This window comes from Xyrauchen texanus, chromosome 16 (assembly GCF_025860055.1).
Source record: "Xyrauchen texanus isolate HMW12.3.18 chromosome 16, RBS_HiC_50CHRs, whole genome shotgun sequence".
Taxonomy (NCBI): Eukaryota; Metazoa; Chordata; class Actinopteri; order Cypriniformes; family Catostomidae; genus Xyrauchen; species Xyrauchen texanus.
This window is the reverse complement of record NC_068291.1, coordinates 14,812,840-14,831,644: the sequence shown is the minus strand read 5'-3', so window position 1 is coordinate 14,831,644 and position 18,805 is coordinate 14,812,840.

The following is an 18,805-nucleotide window of genomic DNA, read 5'->3' as shown; positions in this document are numbered from 1 at the left end:
TAAAAGCATATTTTCCATTAACTGGGCCACCGCAACTCTCTGTAGCTCTACATCTCAGAACACAAGTTGACAGAAAACCATATGGGCTCTGTAGTCAGCCGCAAAACTTCAATCAAAGGTAGTCTGTTGAGGAAGAAACTAAATATAGAAGGACATGTTAAATAAGAGGATTGTTTCTGGAGTTTACGAAACATGTAAAATGCTGTCCTTTACTCACTCTCATGTCGTTCCAAACCCATATCACTTTCTTTTTTGTTGAACACAAGAGAAAAACCATCAGTATTTTACTGCACTGTTTCAGATATGTAACCATCGTCTGGCAGGTGACTGAAAATGTGCAATGTGTACAGGATATTTCTACACCTACCAGTGACTGCCAAACAAAAAGGACAAAAATGCACCAAAAAATTATCTATATTACTTTTGCACCACATTCAAAGTCTTCTAAAATTATACAATAGCTTTTTGTGAGAATAATACTCAATTTAAAGTCATTAGTCGCTAAAAAACCTCCCCTCCACAATAGCTCGTAAATCTCATTCCCCGTCTGTCGCTCACTTCGACGTTGTGTCGAAGAAGCGACACTAGGGGTCTCTCTTGAGAGCCTTGCACATCTCTGAACTTGAGAAAAGGCCAATGAAAAATTGGCAGACAGAATTTGCATGTCCCGCCCCCTGACATACGGTATTAAGGGAGGGAAATGAGTCTGTCCATTCAGATTTTTCCTTCAGAGCCAAGCAGCTGTGTGATCAGCGAGCAGCATTCACGAGACTGTTCACGTGACGCAACAGCGTATACTGTTGGAATCTACGGAGCATATCAGCGGCTTTATCCTTCTCTGCACAGCAGTGCAGCTTTGCCCCTTGGCGCTTTGACAGCGCTTTTGAAAAAAGAGAATACTTTCATTTAAAACAGTTTATTTCTCTGAAAGAGCAATACACAGTGGCGTTGAACATCCTTTTCAGGACGTGTCTTTATAAAGATGCTCTTCCGCCCCAGTGTAGTTCCTGGAGGCTGTCGAGTTCTCTCTGCTCCTGATGGTCACAGGCATTGCCTTGTGTGTCTGGGCCCTGATCACACAGAGGCAGCGGTTGTGGATGGTTCGAGAACCTTACCATGGCAACGTTGCGGTCATGGCTTTCCTTCCCAAAAAGGAAAGCCACTCCAGCCGGCCCCCGCATCGCTCCTTCTTCCCACGGGATTGAGGATGACCCAGATGGCGATGGAGGCGATTTGGGGATAGCAGCAGGCTTGTTTTGCCGGGTACATCCCCACAAACCACCCGCCCCCCAACACGCTCGTTGACTTCCGGCCGGGCTTGCCTCACGGCCAGTCTGCTTATCCCCTAGACCCCCCAGAGCTTGATGATGAGGGCTGCCACCCTCGGGTCGGCATGTCTGATGCCCAGATGGCCGACATGCTTGCCCGGGCTGCCGTCAGTGTGGGGCTGGACTGGAAACCTCCGTACTTCCCATAGTCTTCCACGGGTCTGGGCGCAGCTCACAACCATCCCCCCGGTTCCTTTCTTCCCAGAGGTGCATGATGAGCTGATGAGGTCATGGAGGGCACCTTTTACTGCCCGCTACCGACCTCCTCGCTCATTCGCTCTCACTACCCTCAATAGCGGAGCGGCCCATGGGTACTCGCCGGTCCCCCAGGTGGACAGAGTGGTTGCGATCCACCTGTGTCCCGAGAAAAGCGCCACCTGGCGGGATCGCCCGGTGCTCCCCTCCAAGGCCTACAGCGCCGCTGGACAGGCATGCCATGGCTCTTCTGCAAGTTCACCACGCCAATGCACTCAAAGATCTGCACTTGGGTAGTCCTGACCCCGACATGTTGCAGGAACTGTGCTCAGCGACCGACATCGCCCTCAGGGCCACAAAGGTCACAGCGCGAACACTTGGGCAGGTGATGGCCACCCTCGTGGTTCAGGAACGACACCTGTGGCAGAACCTGGTCGAGATGCGGGACGTGGACAAGGCATGCTTCCTCAACACCCCCGTCTCCCAGTTCGGCCTCTTCGGCGACACCGTCGAGGACTTCACCCAGCAGATCTCAGCAGTGAAGAAACAGGAGGCCATTTCTCACATCATGCCCCACCGCACCACTAGTACAGGCCGTGCTCCGTCTGCTCGCCAAAGGCGTCCTCCAGTGGCTTCCAGAAAATGCTCAGCTCTGCCTTAACCTGGGCCCAGTTCTCAGCCCCAGCGTCAAGCTCACGCCCTGTCTCTTGAACATCTTCCAGGACCCGAAAGGCTCCCCTTTGGTTTGCGGTACCCACATTCTCAATAAAAGAGCAATTTCCTCTTTCTCTGGGTCACCTGGCCCGCAAATGCCATTCTCACTGCATCCCATTGCCACACCTCAACTTTCCCTGCACACCGGACGCGTACCCCCTGCCTCCAGACCCACGACTGCTGCCCCCTGGCTGGCCAGTTCTGACGAGTCCAGAGGACGCCTACATGGGACCTTCTCCTCAGTCACTAACCCGCCCCCTGCCGAGTGTGCGGAGGGAGGTAAGTGCTTCGAGTCTTCTCTCAGCACCAGAGCCTCGGGACGCGCTTTTGCCTCCCGATGCCATATTGCCTGCTCCACCCCACTGCTCAACCCTGCCTGGTACATAAAAAACAATCGTCCCCTTAGTGCCCCTCGCACAGAGCTTGGAGTTCGCCCTTTCGTTTACATCTGCTTTACCTCTGTGCACGGCGAAGATGCCAACACCTTGCGGGCTGAGATCACGACCCTTCTACAAAATGACGCGATAGAGCCTGTCGCTCCAGCCACGATGAAGAAGGGTTTCTACAGCACTTACTTCATCGTACCCAAGAAAGGTGGTGGCTTACGACCGATCTTTTTTCAACCAGGCCCTGCACAAACTCCCATTCAAAATGCTCACGCAAAGACACATCTTAACTTGAGTCCGGCATCAAGATTGGTTTGCAGCGGTACACCTGAAGGACGCCGACCCTTCCTACGGATTGCGTTCGATGGCCAGGCATATCAGTACAAGGTCTTGCCCTTCGGCATGTCACTGTCCACCCGCGTTTTCACGAAGGTCGCAGAGGAAGCCCTTGCCCCGCTAAGCGAAGTTGGCATCCGCAAACTCAACTACCTCGACGACTGGCTCATCCTGGCCCACTTCTGAGAGTTACTATGCACCCACAGCGACCAGGTGAGCAAGCTCGCCCCGGTTCAGAGTATCTCTTTTCTCGGCATAGAGTTAGACTCAGTCTCAATGATAGCACGCCTCACCAACGAGTGCACGCAGTCAGTGCTAAAATGCCTTTTCCCAAAAAAGACATTTCCAGAGGCTCCTGGGGCATATGGCATCCTCCGCGGCAGTTGCGGCGCTGGGGTTGATGCATAAGAGACCGCTTCAGCACTGGCTCCAGACTCAAGTCCCAATATGGGCATGGCACCACGGCACGCACAGTGTGTTCATCACCCCCATCTGCTGCCAGACTTTCAAACCCTGGACAGACCTCTGTTTTCTGCGGACAGGAGTCCCCTTACAGCAGGTCCTGAGTTTCTGGTCACCACAGATGCCTCCAAACAGGGTTGGGGCCCAGTGTACAATGGACACGCAGCTGCTAGCTCCTGGAAAGGGCCCCTGCTGCATTGGCACATCAACTGCCTAGAGTTGCTGGCTGTATTTCTTTCCCTATGGAGGTTCCTCCCGCTAATTTGGGGCAAGCATGTGTTGATCCGTTCAGACAGCACTGCGACGGTAGCATACATAAATCGCCAAGGTGGCTCCCTTTGGAGCCAGCAGCAACTCCGATCGCTGCCCACCATTCACATCCCGGGCAACCTCAACACGGCAGCGGATGCACTGTCTTTGAGTTTTCAATTGCATCTGTGCTGTGTGACTATACAGAAAATAAAGTGATTTCTGGATTTCAACATACATTTTTTTCCTGGGATGACAAATATAAATAATCAGATGTTTATCAAGAATGGGTAATAGAACTATATATTATACACTAAACCATCATGAAATCTATGGCTGGGTGTGGTCTTATTCAGCTCTTGTGGCGTTTTCCATAGGGACCCCTAGTGTCAACTCATCAACACTACGTCGAGTGAGTGACAGATAGGGAAAGTCTAGAAGACGTTGTGTCCCTCCTGTCACAACACTGAACCAACCGCTGAAATGGCCAGGTCTTTGGCTCGACTTCTCAGTGCGATACCTCATGTGTGTTTGCAGCGTTACTCCTTTTATACCCGTATGTCCTGGGGAGTGGCATGCAAATTCCACACACCAATTTCCATTGGTCTTTTCTGAAGATCAGAGATGTCTGGGCTGCGCAGGAGCGACCCCTAGTGTCAACTCATCGACACAACATCTCATTCCTTTCATCAGGGAATGGAGGTTACATCAGTAACCGAGACGATTTCCAAACCAGCATACAGGTACACCCTCCTTAAACCATAGTCACACTCAAAATTACATTATATGAATAAAAGAGAAAACAAACCCACATCCTGGGGTTAAAACATTTTATAATTTTTTTTATAAAAAGTCTATTCAAAATATAAATTAAACCTGGAAATAAAGTTTTAGGATTTTGCAGGTCCGATTCACAGAAAAGGGCTAAATAGTTGATCGGCTTGTGATGTGCGAATGGCTTGCACACGCAGCGTGAGTCTTGTCACACTTTAATAGTGTTTAGCCTCCCATTCAGCTGATGAAAACATGCTGCTTGATCATGAGGAATGGTTACTTCAAAATGTAGATTGGAAAGCAGTTGCAAAAAACTTAGATAATAAAATAAAAAAATATATAAATAAAATAGCCTGTGTCAGCAGAGCCATTAACCTGTAAACAAAAAATGGCTCTCCATGTCAAAAAGGTTGTCAACCCCTGGCCTACACAATTTACTCTGCTCACTCTGCTTTTATTCAAGCAAGGTGATTGACGCTAAAGGGCAAGATGTCTCCTGAGTTCTAAAGTATTCCACATACAACAGCAGCACTAACAAGCATTTCTGTTGGGTCCTAATTACCACCTTTACACCTTCATTCAAAACCCTGTCATTTAAACCATTAACTGATAAGGCAGCAAGGCAGCTGCCTAAGTTTTCCAATGGAGCCAAAGTTAGTGTAAAATAGCCATTCCTGGAATAATCCGTTGGTGTTGTTGTTGCTGGTATTGAATCATGCATGCAAACTACCTTATAAGAAAAATGGTGCTTACTTTTGTGAGCATAAATGAAAGAGGGAAAAAGTTCCCATGGATGTCCTGTTCTTTGTAAGAATTCTCATCTGGGAAGTTTACTAAGGGAAAAGTACAAATTAACTTCAAGTTCTCCCATACTATTTCAATGTGATCACATGGAAAATGTTGGTTCCAAATGTTCATTTACCATGAAATCAACCTGAGATTATTTAGCGGAGATGGGCCACTTCTATTTAAATGATTGGGAGAAATTGGAATGCTCAACCAAGGAGCTCTGAGCACCCTACGGTCAACGGATGTAGAACGGAAGTCCCACCTTATAATTAAAAGATCCAATCACTTTTTCGACACAGACATCGCTTGTCAATCAACTCTAGATTGTACATGCACATTAGTTATACAAGAGTTGTTTTTTTTTTGCATAATATGAGGTAAAGAATCACAATTTATGATACCAGTATTGTCAGATTTTATTGCTGATTTGAAATATGTTCTTTGATCGTAATCTTGACAAACTTTTTATGAGATTTTGGTCTTTCTCCATTCAAGTAGATAGGAGCTGCACAGGCATGACTGGAAATAGCCTCCCGAGAGTGTTCCAAAGATAGCTGACAGTGGACTGACTTGCTAGAAAGACTTTGAATCAACCCATTCTTTAGAATTACTGACCAGCGTCATCCCCCTATCAGGTGCATCAATTCAAGTGTGTCACCTTTCCCTCTGGTGCTACTGATAGCACATTGAACAATCAACCTTCAAGACTCTGAGGTCATATGGCAACCAGGAAGTAATTGTGTTCACATTAACAATGCTGAGGTTTATTTTTTCTCTAAAATGAACTCTATTAAACAACATTGTTTAAGTGCACTAAAAACGCTATAGTACTACATCACAACAAAAACTACAACTTGCTTTTGGCTCCACTCTGTGAACATATCAACCGGATACATGAGATTATTACATACGAAATTGATACATACGTTATTATATCCTAAGGTAGCTGCCTTGTTGCCTCACTGCCCAAAAAGTCAATGACTTAACAGACAGCGTTTGCGTGTGAAGGTACCTTAGGAAACTGGTTTCAGATAGGCTTCCGAGGCAATTTTTTTTAGTCAGTGAAACAAATCCATTGATCAAGCATAACTTCAGCCAGAATGACTGGTTGGACTTTCGTGTTCTAATTCTCCCTAATATAACTTTTTAATTTTAATAAACAACGATTGCATCTGTACAGTGGGTGTATATTATGGACACATCAGTTCACATTTGGCTTTGCGATTTAACTATAAAGGAGCACAATTTGCTCAACAGCGGAGTGATTTGAGCACGTGTCTGGATGCACGAGAGAACATTGCCACTCGCCGTTACATAACAGCCACAATCCTAAAATTCAAAATAATTAAATAATTGCGTTGGATTGCCACTTATTATAACACACATGAATGAAATGAAAACTCCTGCTCAAGATCTGGAGATGTTTCTTCTGCATTAGACACTTACCAGAGGAAAGCTATTTCAAAAAGTGGTGGGGACAAAATTGACAAGGCAAAAAGTGGTAGGGACATGTCCCACCCATAAATGACACCTAGGAACCTAATCACAAAGGTCTAACAATCTAGAACAAAATCAAGAGATTTTTGGCAATAATAAAATGTATATTTAAGAACTAAATTATTAATTCCTCCTACATAGTCTCATAGAATCTATGTTTCTATAACAAGATTTTTGCAAACATGTGAAGTTTCCTGGTGAAATTAACACAAGTGGCACTACAAAAACTGTGCTTTTTTCACTTTCACACAAAGCATTGGTACTGTGGCTGTTTATGACTTTATTAACATTTATTTTTGGCTCTGTTACTCACACCCTGCTATGTTATTATATCAAAACACTTTTACTCTAATGCATCATTTAAAAAAACGGTACATTTTAACACTTGTATTACAGACCCACCTTCATTTACACACTTATTATTGGTGTGATTAGCTTGTGCCATAGCTCACATGATAGAGTGTTGGACTTAGGACTTGGAGATCCAGCCCTGAGCCCAGCCAAAGACGCTCGAAAAGAAACATAAAAATTAAGTGAAAGTACCATAGAAGTGACACGAAATGATGTGGTTGCTTCAGTATGTGTACTTTTAATGTCGAATTTGCTAGGTTAGGTTTAGCTGATTTTAGGCAAGGATGTTTTGTTCACCTGTCATGTAATTTTTTTTAACACTATTGCTTTGGTTTAGGTTAAAGTTTCAGGTTTGGGAGGTACGCGTTACTCAAAATTGTCACATAATTGTTTGCAAATATGTTGCCATTGTCACGTAATTTTCATGAGATCAGGCTGAATTTCTCGCTAGAAATAGAATCAAAAGTTGTAGAAAAAAGTAAAAAAAAAAACCAAACATTTATTCACAAACTGGCTATAAACTGCCGTTGCGGTCGCCATTTTTTCCTTTGGTTTAACCGCTGTTGAACTGCAACCACATGCGGGTCGCCTATTGAGTACCATGGATCTAGAGAGACAAAACACCATTTCTTTAAATGACACCCACTGCTGCAGCCTGTTGGAGAAAAATGTGCTGTTGTGTGATGTAAAACGTATCTTGAGGGTGCTTGATATTGACTGGCTGATTGCGATTAGGAGGAGACTTGGGGAGCTCCCACAACAGCTGTGCCTGTTACTACCTCGTAGAATAATGGACACATGCAAACACATCTAAACAGACAATATCATATTGGCACTATCATACACACACAATAAGCGCGTACTGTATGAGCTGTGAGAGACCGTTGTCTCCCAAAACTACCATCTCTGATACGGCTGAAAAGAATCTCATTAGAACTGAAAGTTGTTAGCAACATATACACACACATACTACACACACTTACTGATAAACACACTGCAAACTGTTCCCATCACTTGTAATTATCATTGGTATTCCCACTGCATGTGCTGGCAAAATCAATCCAATCACTGCACTGCTGCATGACTGAAACTGAATTGTATCGTATTTAAATGATCCAACTGATACAAACCTTATCAAGACCATTTTTGTAAACACTGAAAAATTTGGGAAAAGTTATCCTTTGAAAGGCATTTACACTGGAATTGAGCAAGGTTCCATTTTCCACAGCTGTTTTTTGTACCTCCAAAATAATCAACCCGGTGCCATGTACACATCATAAACCCAGGGCAGGGCCGTCTCTCAGCTCTCTGTTTTTGTTTCAGGAGACTGCATTGCCCTTGAGCCCCAGGTACCGATGATGCTGACACCCACCATAATGAGAAATAGAAGAGGCCATTAATTGCCTGGCATACATTCTCAAGTGGTCGAAAAACCCATTCAATCTCAAACCATTTCTCAAACCAATATCTATGTATAATTATAGAAGAGGATCATTATTTTTCAATAGTCTTCCCTAATTGCAACTCTGATCAATACAATTTCACATGGCTGGATGAACTTTGGGTGGGTGCTCTCTGCTGTATACAGCATAATTGCATCACTGCTCACATTAATGCTGACCACAAGGTTTTTGTGCCAATAGTGTTTGTCAAAACATATCTTTTGAATTGTACTGTATTGAGTTTTTGATTCTAAATATGAAGATGGATATGTTATTAATGTGATTTCTATCATCAATCAGGATACAATTTTAAAGGGGCAAAATCGCAAAGTCTTGGCTTACAACTTGATTTGATTAAAAAAAAAAAGTTTCATTAAAAAATGTTTTTCTACTTTTCACATCTTACTTTTAGGTGTGAACTGTACATTAGTTTTTCTGTGAGTACTAGCGGCAAATGTTTAAAACTGTGGTTAGGTGACGTCTCAGAGGGAGAAGATACAAGTTCTCATTAACCATATGCCAGACAACCTTTTTAAATGGACTCCGGTGCGGTTTGCTGGTGCGCACCTGGAAAACTTTTTTTCACACTCAAGTGCATGCAGAATTTAATCTCTGGGCACATACCTGTCCAATTAAAGAAATTTACTTTAATCTAAAAAAATATTATACATTTTTAAATTTTTTAATTATGATTTTATATTACCCTGCGATGGACTGGCGACCTGTCCAGGGTGTCCCCCGCCTTTCGCCCAATGTTAGCTGGGATAGGCTCCAGCCCCCCGCGACCCTGTACACAGGATAAGCGGTTGACGGATGGATGGATGGATGGATGGATTTTATATTAATACTCAATGTGTCCATCTTACACAAACCTTCTTGCAACAGCCACGAAGAAGAGCATGCGAGATTCAAGGGAAAGAAAGCACACTTTGAAATAAAGAAAATTTGTGCAGCCGAGTTCACCCCATGAACCTACACTACATGAGATGGATGGATGGATACTGCAGAGTTTAGCTTTCTGTATTATTAAAATTATTTAAAATTATTTAAAAATTGTTTGCATCCATTTGACCAACGTTAGTTCATTGTTGTTGTCTTCTTCCCCTATTATGAAATATATTATGTTAATATTGCCCATGTATCTCCATAAAATGTGTCATTTCTCAACAGTTTAACCACTAATAGAACTTGGCTTAAATAAATGTGACTGCTGGGCAGACATTGGCTGTGAACGAAATCACACTCATTAATTCATTCTCTTTATAGTGAATGTCACAGAACTGGGGGTGATTTCAGGCTGTTTTGATGGGACCTAACCAGTTGATTACAGTCACCTGTGATTGGTCAATGACACGTGGCAGCTGCGAAAAGATAAAAAAAAAATCTTTCACAGTGTGTGTCGCAAAATGTCATGCATGAAAATGCGATTGGATTCTCATGAATGAGCTTGTGTCTCTGTGTAGCCACCTGGAACCTCTATCCCTATCCCAAAATGAATAGGAAACTCACGGTTTCCACATCCTGTGTTACTGCCTTTACATGCTACAAATAAACAGTTTTTCATTCCATGATCCTGCTGAGCCTGCTCGATTAAAACCTGGATCGTATCTGTTTGCACAATTTCTGGTTTCAGATTTCATGATGCATCACAAATTGTTAGGTAGAGAATCGTAATCGAACCAAATAATTGTCAGAGCTAATCGTCCCACCCCTATCCAAACTATTTGTTCTCTGTTTTATAAAGTATCCCAATAATGTTTTGCTGAGTGAGAAACCGCACACAATTATTTTGTGAGAGAGCGGTCTCAACGAATCTGACTAAACTACTACTAATCGATCTGACCATTTGCCAAATACATTTTTGGCCAATTCACTGAAAAAGAACAGACTCAAAATAATTATTAATTCCCGAATCAGGCTTTGCTAGTTCTGATTCTACACATCCAACAACATATAGTAAAATATTCTCATGGAAAGTTTTTCTCAGGTAAGTCGAAATGCTCATGGTATGTACAGTGTGTATAGCCCTACAGCTGCTGGTGCCACTGTTCACACCAACCATCAATCAAATCAAATCACTTTATTGTCACACTACCATGTGCACAAGTGCAACAGTAGGTGAAATTCTTGTGTGCAGTTCCGAGCAACATAGCAGTCATGACAGTGACGAGACATATACCAATTACAATAAACAACATACTTACACAACACAATTTACATATCAAATGTACACATACTTACACGATAATTATATACAATACACACAATATAGAATACAATATAGATTGTGTGTATTGTATATACACACAATCTATTTGTGTGTATATACAATATTTTTTTTGTATATACAATATTTTTTTCAGTTTTTCAGTGAATACCATGTCTCATTCCCTCCATCAGGGAACGGAGGTTACAACAGTAACCTAGACGTTCCCCATCTGTCGCTCACTCGAAGTTGTGTCGAATTAAGTGACACTTGGGGTCCCTATTCAATCACACCATGCGCTGAACCATGTACGTGAGCTGCTGATGCAGGTGTAGGCAGGCAGTTGCATGCCAAAGCAACAGGCTGAGTCAGACTGCATGTACCCTTCCCCAACGGCCCATAAAAAACGTCATAAACGTTTTAGGTTCCCAGCATCCCGAAGGGGGGGAACAAAGCGATGTGCCAAGCATGGTAAAGAGGTAAAGTGTGGCAAAATATGTCACATGGATTTTCAGGCCACATGTGGAAATGGTGCAAAAAAAAACTGGGACTGCCCAAGGGAGATGCAGGTCCGCCAGTAGGGGGACCGTACCGTGGAAAATTCACACAGGGAGATTAATCCACGAAGTCCTATCCTGTTGAGTACCTATTCCAGTACAGAGTAATTAGTACCCGTAGTGGGTCTTGTCTGGGAATTACTCCACTGAATTTGCGGACCAGAGGGCTAGGAAGAACATCCAGGGAGCGTGAGTTTAGTGTACTCTCCTGGGCGAAAGAGCGCATGTGATCACCTCAGTGGGGGGGAAAGGTGCTATGTGCAAGCAGAACACCCGGTCAGACTTTCTGCATTCCCGAGTTCTACGTGCTCGGACCTGAGAGAACACGGGACGAGACCGACTAAACCCTTAGATTGTAAAATCTCGTAAAGGTATTGGGTGTTGCCCAGTCCGCTCCTCTGCAGATGTCTGCTAGGTAGGTGCCCTTGGCCAGTGCCCACGAGGATGCCACACTTCTCGTTGTGTGTGTTCGAACCCGCAAGGGGGTGGGTATGGCCTGGGTGTGATAGGCCAAAGCAATGGCATCAATGATCCAGTGGGAAAGCCTCTGTTTGGAGACAGCATTCCCTTTACACCAAAGCAGACAAAGAGCTGCTCAGAACATCTAAAGCTGTGCTTGCAGTCCACATAGGTATGCAAAGCACGCACCAGACACAGCAATGAAAAGTTTGGGTCTGCCTCCTCCCGGGGCAGTACTTGCAGGTTCACTGCCTAGTCCCTGAAGGGGGTCATAGGAACTTTGGGCACGTAGTGGTCGCGGTCTTAGGATGACATGGGTGTCTGGACCGAACTCCAGTCAAGTGTCGCTGACAGAGAACGCTTGCAGGTCCCCAACCCTCTTGATGGAGGTGAGCGCGATCAGGAGGGCTGTCTTAAAGGAGAGGGCTCTGAGCTTGACTGACTCTAGCAGCTGGGGGGTCTCTGAAGGCCTGAAAGGACCACGGAGAGATCCATGAGGGATCGACCACATCTAGAAACTAGACAGAGGCGGAATGGCATCTTTAAAATGACGTGTCCTGAAAAGGACGTTCAACGCCTGCTGTGTGTGCTCTTTTAGAGAAATAAACTCTTTTAGGGAAATACTCTCTTTTAGAAGCGCTGTCGAAGCGACCAGGGGAAAAGCTGCACTGCCGTGCAGAGAAGGTGAAAGCCACTGATATGTGCCAGAGATCCAACAGCAAACGCTCGACAGAGGTGAGTGGAACAGAAGTGATCTCAGCTCGCTGATTGCACAACTGCTCGGCTCCGTGGAAGAAATCTGAATGAACAGATGCATGATTCCCTCCTTTCATACCCGTATGTCCGGGGGAGGGACATGCAAATTCTGTCTGCCAAATTCTCATTGGCCTTTTCTCAAGTTCAGAGATAACCGAAGCCTTCAAGGAAGTCCCCTAGTGTCACTTCATTCAACACAACGTCGAGTAAGCGACAGACGGGGAAGTGTAGATCTAGCACCCATACTTTTCTTTATGATACATACAATTTCAAAATTTGGACAGCTACTAAAATGTAAACCCTTTCACGACATGTTTAACTTAAGAGATATGCATATTTGTATGAATTGTCTGTGTTAAGCTTCATATTATATAGAATTAATAGAATTAATTTATCGTATTTTTAATAAATTAGATAAATGCGTATACAGAATGTTTAAAATACTTTCTGGGTCGTGATCATACACACCCGGTCCCTTATCAGGCAAATTAAGCCTCCGAGAGGGATAAAGGCCGATGACAGACGGTGGTGCGACGAGAGAGAGATAGTTTATGGACATGTCCGTCATGTGTGTGTTTGTCTTTTAAGTTTATCATTAAAACTATTATTTACTGTATATTGTCAAGCCGGTTCTTGCCTCCTCTTTTCCATTAACCCCTTTACACTGGTGCCGAAGCCCGGGAAGGAGGAGGGATGCAAGTCGCGGAGTCCTCGACACTGCTGTCCACCCAGGGGAGCGCCGCCACCATCCACCGGGGGAGGGAGTAGACCGACCGCCCGGACGTGGGGAACAGCCGCCGTCCATGAGGCGAGTGGGGACTGGAGCCCCCGACCGCCTGGAGTGATGGAGCTGCTGCCAGGGGCGTAGGAGAGCCCTGCCATCCCCAAGAAACGTGGAGGGGTCAGAGGAAAACCGCAGCGAGAAGCGGCTGTCGTCCGCCTGAGAGGGTTGAGGAGTGATCGAGGACCATGCAACGGTGTATCGGAGAACCGGCAAGTAGGTTTTTTTTTTCATCTCTCTCTCTCTCTCTCTCTCTCTCACTGCCTCTCTGCGTTGGCCTTTTCCCTCTCGTTAAATTTTGGTGTTTTTTTTTGGGGGGGGGGGTACTTCCTGTAACAGTGTAGTTTATTTTAATTATTTCTGTTTCCCTCCCCTTGTCCCCTCCTTTTAAGTTTATCATTAAAACTATTATTTATATTGTCAAGCCGGTTCTCGCCTCCTCTTTTCCATTAACCCCTTTACAATATTCAATACAGTTAAAGCCGGCATCACACTAGCAAACTGTTTTGATATGACATACTTGCCTATACAAAATAGTAGAGGGGTGACACTCATACCAACTCACTGCAACTCTCTCTCTCTAGCTACTTTTCCACTATCAAGTCAGTTTAAGCCAGGGCTATCAACTGGCCAGCCGGGGCCAATAGCCTTGGACATCGAGCCACAAGACCAAAATCGATTTGCGTTCCACCATCGGGCCAATAGCCCCGTAGCGTTGCACTAAAACACGCCTTTAACATGCTGCCCTGGTGCCAACATCACACACCCGTCCATTTCATAAACAAGAGGGTAACTCAAGCTGAGGTATCATGTTATATAGTTATCTAGAATTTATATTGTATGTAAACATTAGCTAGCTAGCAAGATAGGTTAGTGTTGACAACTCACCGACTGCAACTGCCATGGTGTCCCAAGTGGTCTCTCCACAAACAGTGGCACAATGTTCTAGCACAAAGTTCATGATCTCAAACCATGAAAAGTTATTTTCTTTGAGCACCTCATTGTCTGTTGTGCATTTTAACAGATTTGAACTGTAACTTTCTTTTTTAATTTTTTCCCAAACCTGTAACGTTGTGTGCTGGATACACAACCTGACAAGTTCAGTGAAACTCAGCCTTTGACACTGACCCTGCCTCACTCTCCAGTTGGCCTTGTGTGGCCGAAGTGTAATCGGTGGGCCAAAGGCCACTGGCCTCGAGATAGCCCAGATTTTTTTGTCAGATAATGGAAACGTGACTTCCGATTGCCTGTTACGTGGAGCTCGCCAAAATAATAACAGTAATACCGTGTCAGCATAAACAATTGTAAAAGAGGAATTTAGGTAGTGATTCGTGGAGAAACCATACCTTGTGAACATGTGTGATTGTGTATTTATCCCATCGCGGCTTGCTGTAGAATGCGTATTTTCATATGCCGTTTTCAGTGAATAAAGAAATTATATTCAATAAAAACAGACAGCTGTGCCTCCTTTTTCTGATTTCATTAGTCAATTTTGTAGGGAAAAAGTGTGATGAAAACGTTCAGATCAGCTTGATGTCTTGTCAGTTCTTCAATAAAAGAAGACCATCTGTGGAAACTTGAAGAGAATGTAAGAGCCCACCCCCGCGACAGAGCGTTTTTTTCTGTCATGTTGGATCTGTATTTCCATTGAGTTAATGATCCCATTAACTCAGCAGGGAGTCCCGATGGCCAAGTGATTAATGACCTCTGGCAGACGTTAATGCATGCTTCGTCTCCCTCAGCCTTGCTGGCGATTATGTAAATGAAGCTCACACCTGAAAATTTGTGGGAAAATCGGTTAGTGTGACACTGGCTTAATGCAATTTTCATTCTGTTCATTTCATTCTGATCTCAAAAATCAAGAGTTCATGGCGAATTTGCGGCAAACTTCAACACAGATCATTTTCAAATGCAAATTTTCTATGCGTCAAACTTGCAGCAAATTGCCCATTGTTGCCTAAGGCTTGCTGCAGGTTTACCACTACTGGTGAAGAGCTGCAAACTTCTGGTAAACATTTGCATTTTAAAATAATGAGTGCCAAATTTGCAGCAAATTTGTGACAAGTTTGCAGATAGTTTACCATAACTCTCTCTAAAGACAGGCTGCAATTGTTAGAGTGAAAAGAGAAAAGATATAGCAGGTCATGTGCCTCTTTATCTCTTTATGGAGCATCTTTTTGGTGCTTCTAGCTTCCATGTTTTGCCTCTTAACCTCCGGATTATATTGAAGCTTTTGAGAAGATTCAATCAAAATTAATTACATGTGGGACCACAGAAAGTATTTTTTACCAAGAGTTGATGGTGCGAGTATACACCACCCCTTTATTACATGAAAATGCTAGTGAAGTGTTTTGCTATCATTGTTAATGTTCATTTCTCTTGCACCCACGGAGGTGAATTGGACCTTGCAGATCACATTCAGATCTATGACACTGCACATTTTCATGATATAAAATTTGTATTGCTATACATGTAATTCTACCAAATTCTTCAGGTTTCAACTTAATAATAATTTGTGTTAAAATGTGTAGTTGTTTTTATATAACAATAACAGCTTGTATTATTCCAAATGCAAGTTCATAACATTAAAGAAAATGACTTTTTAAAATGTATTTGTCATCCCACATTTTTAAAAGGCTTGAATGTGATTAAAATAGTTGTAAACAGAATTTTAAATAAAACGTACACATTCACATGAATTTGTGTGTGTATGTTCTGTGTATGAATGTAGTGGCACCTCTTCCCTTCCCGGTTTAACACTCAAAAAATCTGCTCATCTTAACTATAACACACTGTGTGAATGACATGAGAAGATGATGTCACACAAAGGTGTCATACAGAGATATTTTTTAATGACTTTGTGTTGTCTCTTGGGGTTTCATTAGCACAGAGGCATATCAGTACATTCACAGCATGAAGGTAAGATCTTGGGGATTTATGAATGAAGTTCTCTCGTTTTAAAATCTCCCTCACTTGCTTTCAGTTGTTGTGACATCCCCTGAACACTTTAAAATAATCATGATAAATTTTGGCATCTCTGTATCCTGTAAATTTACTTTGCTAGCTAATTAAACTTTGACATCAACACCAGAGATATCTATATACAAAGTTCAAAGACAACATTTTCAACATGGCTGTGCACTAATTTCTCTGGCGCATAAGGTGAATAAGGCACCAAATCCCATTGGTGGTGGCCACAAAATATTGAGGTGTGCATTTTCATTAAGTTGAACTCTGCTCAACTTTGTCACATTGACAAATTTAAAAATTATCGCTTCAAACACTCATTTTTGTAATAATTATTTTTTATTGATTCCAACAGTAAATAAAGAAAAGAAAAACATATATATATATATATTGAATCAACATTTGCTACTCCCAAATTGTACAGTGCAGTTGGCACAGCTGTAAATACCTAAAGAACTGAGATCTGGGAATCCCAAATGTTGAACCAAATTTTCAAAGTATCTCAACACTCCACTCTCATATAGGTCACCGAGTGTAGTAACCCCCCTCACATTTTTACATTTTGGAATACAATTTATTTTAATAACCTTCCCAATCATAGGTAAATGTAATGAAGGCCACCTGCCCACATCACTCGAAAAACTTTTTATTGTGGTTCAAAATTAACTAACTAAATCACACAAATTTGCTGGGAATAGAATGCCCAAATATGTAATGCCCTGTTTGGGCCACTGGAAAGCACCCGGCTGAAAAGCCATTACTAGGCAGTATGCTGTCAGAGCCAAAGCTTCAGATTTAGACCAATTGACTATACTGAGAATTTAGAAAATGAATGTATTATTCTGTGGAGGCAAGGCATAGATATAATGGGGTTGGAGATGAATAATAAAATATCATCAGTATAAAGCAAAAGTTTATGCACCATACCTCCCTCCACCACCCCTGGAAAATATTCCTTTCTTATCGCAGCTGCAAATGGTTCCAGGGCAAGACAGAACAATAATGGGGAAAGAGGGCAACCTCGCCGGATGCCCCATCCGCCGCTATAAAGTGTCTATAAAGTAACTTAATCCATCCAATGAAAGTATTCTTGAACCCGAATATTTCTAAAATCGTAAAAAAATAATCCCATTCTACCATGTCAAATGCCATTTCTGCGTCAATTGAGATGGCAGCGACAGGAGTCTGATCATTCACCACTGACCACATGATATTGATGAAATGCCTAATGTTATCTGAAGAGCTGCAGCCCCGATTAAACTTCACCTGATCTACACTCACCTAAAGGATTATTAGGAACACCTGTTAAATTTCTCATTAATGCAATTATCTAAACAACCAATCACATGGCAGTTGCTTCAATGCATTTAGGGGTGTGGTCCTGGTCAAGACAATCTCCTGAACTCCAAACTGAATGTCAGAATGGGAAAGAAAGGTGATTTAAGCAATTTTGAGCGTGGCATGGTTGTTGGTGCCAGACGGGCCGGTCTGAGTATTTCACAATCTGCTCAGTTACTGGGATTTTCACGCACAACCATTTCTAGGGTTTACAAAGAATGGTGTGAAAAGGGAAAAACATCCAGTATGCGGCAGTCCTGTGGGTGAAAATGCCTTGTTGATGCTAGAGGTCAGAGGAGAATGGGCCGAATGATTCAAGCTGATAGAAGAGCAACTTTGCCTGAAATAACCACTCGTTACAACCGAGGTATGCAGCAAAGCATTTGTGAAGCCACAACATGCACAACCTTGAGGCGGATGGGCTACAACAGCAGAAGACCCCACCGGGTACCACTCATCTCCACTACAAATAGGAAAAAGAGGCTACAATTTGCAAGAGCTCACCAAAATTGGACAGTTGAAGACTGGAAAAATGTTGCCTGGTCTGATGAGTCTCGATTTCTGTTGAGACATTCAGATGGTAGAGTCAGAATTTGGCGTAAACAGAATGAGAACATAGATTCATCATGCCTTGTTACCACTGTGCAGGCTGGTGGTGGTGGTGTAATGGTGTGGGGGATGTTTTCTTGGCACACTTTAGGCCCCTTAGTGCCAATTGGGCATCGTTTAAATGCCACGGCCTACCTGAGCATTGTTTCTGACCATGTCCATCCCTTTATGGCCACCATGTACCCATCCTCTGATGGCTACTTCCAGCAGGATAATGCACCATGTCACAAAGCTCGAATCATTTCAAATTGGTTTCTTGAACATGACAATGAGTTCACTGTACTAAAATGGCCCCCACAGTCACCAGATCTCAACCCAATAGAGCATCTTTGGGATATGGTGGAAGGGAGCTTCGTGCCCTGGATGTGCATCCCACAAATCTCCATCAACTGCAAGATGCTATCCTATCAATATGGGCCAACATTTCTAAAGAATGCTTTCAGCACCTTGTTGAATCAATGCCACGTAGAATTAAGGCAGTTCTGAAGGCGAAATGGGGTCAAACACAGTATTTGTATGGTGTTCCTAATCCTTTAGGTGAGTGTATATATATATAAGAGATGTCATAACTTAATCAGTTTTGTCAATTTTTGCAAATAATTTAATGTC